Genomic DNA, 7,922 nt, shown 5'->3' with positions numbered 1-7,922 from the left:
TGAATCTTCTTGTCATTCAGTGTCTCATTGGCGCACAGTTCACTGGCACTGGGAGTCTTCTTATAAGGAACAGTTCAGCTGTACAGCACAACCATTTTATTATAACCTGCCTGTTTCTAATCCAAGGCTACTCCTGACGTCAGCGCTTTTGGAGAGGAACCTGCACACATTCCTGAGATGAGTGGAGATCCACACCTCGGCCCTCCTCTGTAATCAGCTGTGACAGCGAGCTGAGTCCTCTGCAGGCAGGCTGATTGATCGATCAGTTTAACCAAACTTATATGTGAAAATTATGTAAAACCTTTGCGCTGAGTATGCCTGTAAGACAGCTGTCCTGGCAAGAAAAGTCGTTTTTTTCATGTATCATCCATCTTTACTTGCTGTTTTTAGCCTTGATGTATTTGTGGAGCGCTTTTCTTCCACCTTTCCTCCACAAATCACTGGAAGGCTTCTGCATTGACACAAAGGGAAAAAAGTCGCTGTGTTGTTCGCTTAAAAACACCAATGCTCACAATGCGACAGAACATGTCCTGTCCTTTATGAAGGACATAAACATTTTCTTTTGACAGTGAACACTGACACCAAAAGACGCACAGCAGGGACCCAGGTCAGACTCAGCCCCGGGCTACTGCACTCCAACCATGGGGCATGTGGGGCCTGCTCGCCCACTGAGCCGAGGCCTTACCCATAAAGGACATAAACATGCACTAAACAAACAGACAAAAACAGCCCAACAGCTAGCTGTCGCATTTGTAGCTCAAACACGTTGCCAACAGTGCCCTCTGGTGGTAAAACTACATAACATCAACACTTTATTTATATTCATTGGCCATTAAAAACAATGACTCTGACAGATGGTCAAATAACCACATTTTTGAGAGCATTTGCTCAGCTGCCAAGAAATATGACGACTAATGAAGCGTTTTCTTTTCTGTTTTATTTTGTTTTCCATTTCCAGCTTTTTCTTTTTATTGATTCATGCATATATTATCAGTGAATGCGTCCTTTACAGGTATAAGTAATGTGTCTCATGTCAGATTTGATTTTGTGTGGGTGTTAATTCCACCAGTGATTCCACCATCACCAAGGTGCATGTAAAAGTTGCATCCATGTGCTGATTCAGGTGCATTTTTGTAGATCAAGTGAAGAGCTGGGAACTAGATTAGGGCAGCTTCCTGCTTTGGTGAACAATAAGCATCTTCATGAACAGCATGTTGTGCCAACCTGGCTAACCAGGCTAGTGGGCTGTTTGCTGTGACACTGATACACTATCTGTACATGTGATAGTCTTCCCCTGTTACTCCAAATTTCAGCACTCTCTATAATTCCATTTACAAGTTTCCATGACAAAGTTTGATCCCAGCAAAGCTTTATGCTTGTGGCTCAGCAAAGAAGGGATGAAACATAGATATGCTTACACTGCAGTGTGTGCCATGCACCTGCACGGTATCTGCAATCACGCCTCGCCGCCATAACAGGCTGTCTGTGTGTGTGTGTTGTTGGTAGTGTGTGTGGCTGAGCTGGAAAGCTGCAGCCGTGAGGTGTGTGTTCAGCAACCGAGTGCAAAATAATAACTATGCTGAAAAACATGCAAACATCGTCGGGTCTGCTGCGGTATTGTTACAGGTTTCACATTTTGATTACTGAAACATGATTCTATGTATTCAGACTCACGTGACTCTGGGAAAGGAGGTCGGGGGTCACAGGCTTTGGCAGTAGAGGAGTTTGTTGCCCCTCTGCCCATCCATTGTTGGGGACACTTATGTCCACTACATTGTTGCCTGGAGAATCTTTGTGTGCAGATCTGTCTGATATTTGCTTCTGAGATACGATACGGTAGGTTTCTGTGAGAATGCTCTTGAATGCTTCTTCTACGTTAGTGGAGTCCAAGGCTGAAGTTTCAATAAATGAAAGACTGTTCTTTTCTGCAGATGCTCGGGCCTCGTCAGTGGGCACGGCCCTGAGATGTCGAAGGTCGCTCTTGTTTCCAACCAGCATGATGACGATGTTGTTGTCAGCGTGGTCCCTCAGGTCCTTCAACCAGCGGTCCACATTCTCGTATGTCAGGTGCTTTGCAATATCGTAAACTAGGAGAGCCCCGACTGCACCCCGATAATACGCTGAGGTGATGGCTCTGTAGCACTCCTGCCCAGCTGTGTCCCAGATTTGAACTTTTATTGTCTTGCCATCCACCTGAATGCTGCGGGTTGCGAACTCCACCCCGATGGTGCTCTTGCTCTCCAAGTTGAACTCATTTCTTGTGAAACGGGACAGCAGATCACTTTTCCCCACTCCAGAGTCTCCAGTGAGTACAACTTTGAACAAGTAGTAGTATTCATCATCTGGAGCTCCCATTTTAGAAAACTTTAACACAAACAACAACAATAAGAACAACAAGCTTCTCCACCAGCAGGTAACAAGCAGCAGGCACCGCCTTCCAAGTGCTGAATTACCAGAAGATGGAGCATCTTTATTTGTGGGATTTTTGTTCTTATCAATATGAATATGATGCCCTGAGAGCAGCAGACATAGTTAGTGGGTGTTTTCACTGACAGTTGTGATTCCTGTGGCAGTTACCTTTTGATGATATGCTTTAGTTTTGTTTTAATTAGGTGTGCTATCAGAATAGATCATTGTAATGGTGTTCTTTTAATTTAAGGCATATTTAGCATTTTCCTTGATAAGTAAAAGAAAGATTCCTCATTGACCTGCTGGGTTGTGTTGTGTGCAACCTGATTCAGGTTTGTAGGTCTGAATTGCAAACTCTATTTACTGTGCTGGAATCTAAAAATCAGAAGAGTCTAGCTCAAGATCTTCGAGACTCCTACATCTGGTATGGCCACTCTCCTGAAAGCAGCTCTGAATAATCAGGATCGTTGCTTTTCCTCAGTCGTGGTTTCTTAGCAGCTATTTGACCATAAAGTATCAGACACACAGACTGATACTGGAGCTCTGTGCGGCATCTATCTGGGCTCTGATCTGAGCTGCTGTGAACGATTTCTGAGGCTGGTGACTCGGGTGAACGTATCCTCAGCAGCAGAGGGACTCTTGGTCTTCCTTCCCTGGGGCGTCCTCATGTGAGCCAGTTTCATCGTAGGGCTTGATGGTTTTTCTGACTGCCATAATATGAACCAATGATATAATTCTAACAGCTGTGAACCAACCTGACTTCTGCACAACACAACTGATGGTCCCAACCTCATTTAGAAGGCAAGAAACTCCACCAATGAACCCTGGCAGGCACACCTGTGAGGTGAAACCGTCTCAGGTGACTACATCACTGAGAGAAGGTCGAGGGTTTGCAGCGCTGTCAACAAAGAAAAGGTGCCATACTTTGAGGAATCTAAAATATAAAACATATTTAGAGTTATTTATCATTTTTTTCTTTGCTACATAAGTCATTGTAAACATCACACGGCAGACCCGACTACATGTTTATACTGTTCAGCGTCTTTATTAAGCCCTTTCCTCACGGTTGCTGTTCACACTGTCATGGCTGCACCAGTACACACCAACAACATCATCATAGTCCGGACTTAGTTCGCTCTTGTAGGCGGGCGGGGCTCAGGTGTGTCAGCCTCCCTGCAGATACAAATGAAATTTGACTTTACTTCTGATTTGAGGCTCTATTTTTCACAGGAGCTTCAGTATCCAGAGTCGCGTGTGTTCTTGCAAGACTTCTGACCTCGTCAGCTATCATTGAGAGTGTGCAGTGATAGTGAGAGTGTGCACTGTTTGTACTCAGTCCTGGAGCTGTTAGTAAGAAACAGACATGGTGACTCATTCTGAGCATGTTGCTTCAGGTGCACTTTTCACCAGTTGTGTATCTCACCTTATGCAAGAATAACAGTTTATCCTGTAAAGTTACACCATGCAACAGTTTGCAGCTAACTGAGATTATATTGGTATTATATTGTGATGTGAGTACAAGTGTGTGTGTCCGTCCTCTGCTACTCATCCAGCGTATGTATGTTATATTATGCCCTAAAAATGTAGAAAAAAAGCTGTGTACTCCAGCGGTCCCCAAGCCCCGGGCCACAGACCGGTACCGGTCCGTGAGTGGTTTGGTACCAGGCCACGAGAGTCGAGGCTCGGGTGTGAAATTGATGATTTTCAGGGTTTTTAATCGTTAACACCTTAAAGGCCGGTCTGTGAGAATATTGTAAGACGTTAGCCGGTCCGTGGTGCAAAAAAGGTTGAGGACCTCTGCTGTACTCTACAGAAAAGCTCTATACTTCTGCAATCAAGTTCATAACCCCAGAAAGAACAGCCCAGCTCAGGCGTGTACATATGTGCCTTACTGTGATACACAAATAATGAAAATGAATTATGTTTAACCACCTATTTCTAAAACTCTCCCACTGCCTGTTTTAAACAAGCCAAATAAACTGAATTGACATTTTATACCCAAATGTGAGCCGGCACACTGGACTTCTTTAAGAAAGCAGTTTAGCATGTAAATAACTGTAATTTGACATCTTAATGACCTGCTTTATTATTTTGTCAGCTTTTTTTTGTAAAAGTGTATAATTACCATAATTGCTTTTTAGCACCGAAGCAACACAAAGACCATTTTGATCCACGCTGGCAGATTAACCATTACAGGAATATAAGACATGACAGTGGTTATTACCAACACTGTTAATTTAGGGCGGCTAATTATTGGCTAATAAATTAGTTTATTATGGTTGGAATAAGATAAGATAACCTTTGTTAGTCCCACGCATGGGAAATTAGCTTTGTTAGAGCAGTGGACAGTGCAAAGTTGCACAGAAAAACACTGGAATAAGATATCAATAAGATACTGTACACAATAGAATAAAATAAAATACTATATACAATCAAATAAAATAGAATACAAATGCTATATACAATATGAGTATAATACAATGATGCCAGAAAAGAGTATTGCACTTAGTCTTATTGCACATGTGTGGATGTGTTTGATCAGCTGAAGTCTTTGTTGTGCAGTCTGACAGCAGTGGGGAGACCTGTGAAATCTCTCCGTCCCACACCGTGGGTGCCGCAACCACTGAAGGAGCTGCTCAGTGCTGTCAGAGTCTCCTGCATGGGGTGGGAGATGTTGTCCAACAGGGATGACAGCTTAGCCACCATCCTGTCACTCACCACCTCCACTGGGTCCAGAGGGCAGAACAGAGCTGGGCCTGCGGATCAGCCTGTTCAGTCTCTGCCTGTCCCCGGCAGAGATGCTGCCGCCCCAGCAGCACCAGCATAGGACTCACATATCACCCATGCATGAAGCCTACGCTCTCAAGCGTGCAGCAGGGTTATGGTTTGAGTGTTTGAGTCTGAACTAATGATATGAGTGACTCCTTGTTCTGAGGTTACTCTATTTAAACTTATCAGAGTGATGAATGATGCTAATCTACAAAATAAAAATGCAGCCGTCACACTGACCTTCAGTATGCGTGGCTACATGTCGCACATTCTTACTAACATATTATGATTAAAACTAATTTCCTCCATGTTCATATGCAGGTTCTGCCATCCTAAACTTGGCCAGATGTGCTGGCTGACAACAGGACTGCTGGAAAATGTCAGAGGTGTCGTAGGCGCTTTACTGTCACCGCTGTCAGGTCGGCTTTTCCACGATTTCCCTGAAATGCGATGGAAAGACTCTGTCATGACTGAATGGAAAAAAGTGCTGAGACCCTTTTCTGATGGTTGGTTGGTGGGTTGGACATCGCTGCATCGCTTCAGAAATCCCTCATGTGCTCCAAAAACTGGTCCTAATTGTCTGATATAAATTTCACCCTTCATCTCAAAATGAAACAGAGTTGTCGCAGACGGTGGCTAATGAGGAAAAAGTGAAAGTGTGCGTTTAAAGCCAGCAGCACGTGCCCTGTGTCGCAAATCTGTCATCTTAAGAGCCTCTTTTCAACACGTACGTGAGGAGGTGGAAACACAGCTCGGGTCGCAGAACGTGGCTGAAATGATGAGAGTGTAAAAAAATCCCAGGGACGAGCTTGCGCTGAACACACTGTCCAGGCAGCACCTTCGAGATCTCTGGCAAGATTATTTAAGAAGATGAGAGCGCTGTTTGACGTCAGGCTTCCTGTGAAGTAGAGATAGTGTCCTTAGTAACGCCTGAAAACAATGCATCACAAATGTAACTCTGACAGCAGCCGGGAGTCTCATCCCAGCATTGTTACAGGAATAACACATACTTGGAAATGACTTTGAATAGCTCAGCTGTGAATCATCAACACACACACACACACACACACACACACACACACACACACACACACACACACACACACACACACACACACACACACCAAGTGGAACCTCTGCTGCTGATCATTCTAATACACTCCAGCCTACATAATCTCCTCTGGATTTGGTGGAAGAATCATGTGATGCAACTTAATAAAAGTCTGATTTCATAATTAACTCATTTGATCAACAAAACAGCAGAATGTCACAAATACCAAACGTAGTACATCTGTCATGTTTAATTTCGTTGACCCTTTTCCCAAAACTTGAACACATTTTTCTTCAGAAACAACCGTGGAAGCATTTTCTCATACAGCGCCCTGTTTACCAGCTGTCAGTTGTATCTGGGCACATTATGTGAATACTGATCTGCAGGGAAACGGAGTCCATTTTTAAGTGCCTACCACTTTAGTTTGCTAGCTAGCTTAAACTGCATCATAAGAATTGCTCAGACTATCAGAGAGTGTGAAACTCGAGAGGGCAACATGATGCAAAATGAGCAGATGTGTGAGTGAAAGGTTTTAAATGTGAACACATTCATGGTCAATATGTTTGTGCTCCTGGTTTAGTCTGACACCCTGTACCTATAATGTTAAAGTCAAACATGCTGTTACAAATAACAACAGCCTCAGTCATATACACTTATCGAAATCAGCCGCACAGCGGTGCGCTGATTGTAGCTGTTCCCGTACAGCAAGCAGGCCTTGGGTTTAAGTCCACCCTCTGAGTCTGCATGTTTTCTCTGGACACTGGGGCTTCTGTGGGCTTACGGTTATAATAGTTATGATAAAGGGTGTGAACGGTCTTCTATCCTGTCTATCTATCCCCAACCAATCACAGCAGATGGCCCCGCCCCTCCCTGAGCCTGGTTCTGCCGGAGGTTTCTTCCTGTTAAAAGGGAGTTTTTCCTTCCCACTGTCTCCAAAGAGCTTGCTCATAGGGGGTCATATGATTGTTGGGTTTTTCTCTGTATGTGTTATTGTAGGATCTACTTACAGTGAAAAGTGCCTTGAGGAGACTGTTGTTGTGATTTGGCGCTGAACTGAATTGGTCATGTGTCTCTTGAGGTAAACTTTCTTTACCTCACAGCAAAGCACGGTATGTGTCCAATAATTCAATTAAATTCCTCCAAAAGCCACCAAAACTACAAACACAGCAGCTCAAACTCTGAGGCAGACACAGCTTCTATTTGCAGGTCTAGTAACGTGTTAATGCTTTGTTAAAGTGGCCAGAGTTACAATTAATTAGTTAGAACTCGATTAACACAATACAATAAAGTCAGATATAAAATCTCCCTGTAGCCATCCAGGTGCTCGGTATGCTGAATTGAAAAAAATGATCATTTTCTGTCGTGCCGGCTCTCAGCATAACAATTCAATATATGTCGGGGAAAGCTCACCGAAGCCTCAGCTGGTCCATCAAGCCTTCGGTCCCTGCTACAAGGTTTTACGTCTCTTGCGTGGTGTGTTCTCGTGACCGACTGAGCCGCTAAAGGATCTGAGATAACAGCCGTGACAGACAGCTTGTCCCTCGGCCACATCTCAACATTCATCTGACCTACCGCAGAAAGTAGAAAATAACTTTACAGCTTGTAGTGGCTGCAAACCTTCAGGATGAGGTAACAGCATTACTTATAATGACTGCAAATTTGTACTTTATATTTATCAGTGCAGCGTAATGGG

General features: G+C 43.9%; 1 pseudogene; it reads right to left on the bottom strand.

Moving 5' to 3' along the window:
- Positions 1-1,700: 1,700 nt before the first annotated feature.
- Positions 1,701-2,355, bottom strand: LOC146374405 (ras-related protein Rab-11B pseudogene; annotated as a pseudogene).
- Between the last annotated feature and the right edge of the window lie 5,567 nt (positions 2,356-7,922).

Source organism: Perissodus microlepis, chromosome 14 (assembly GCF_051167445.1).
Source record: "Perissodus microlepis isolate ML-2025 ecotype Zambia chromosome 14, ASM5116744v1, whole genome shotgun sequence".
In the NCBI taxonomy this organism is placed as follows: Eukaryota; Metazoa; Chordata; class Actinopteri; order Cichliformes; family Cichlidae; genus Perissodus; species Perissodus microlepis.
Note: the sequence above shows the minus strand (reverse complement) of the source record. Positions and strands in the feature narration are given on the sequence as shown.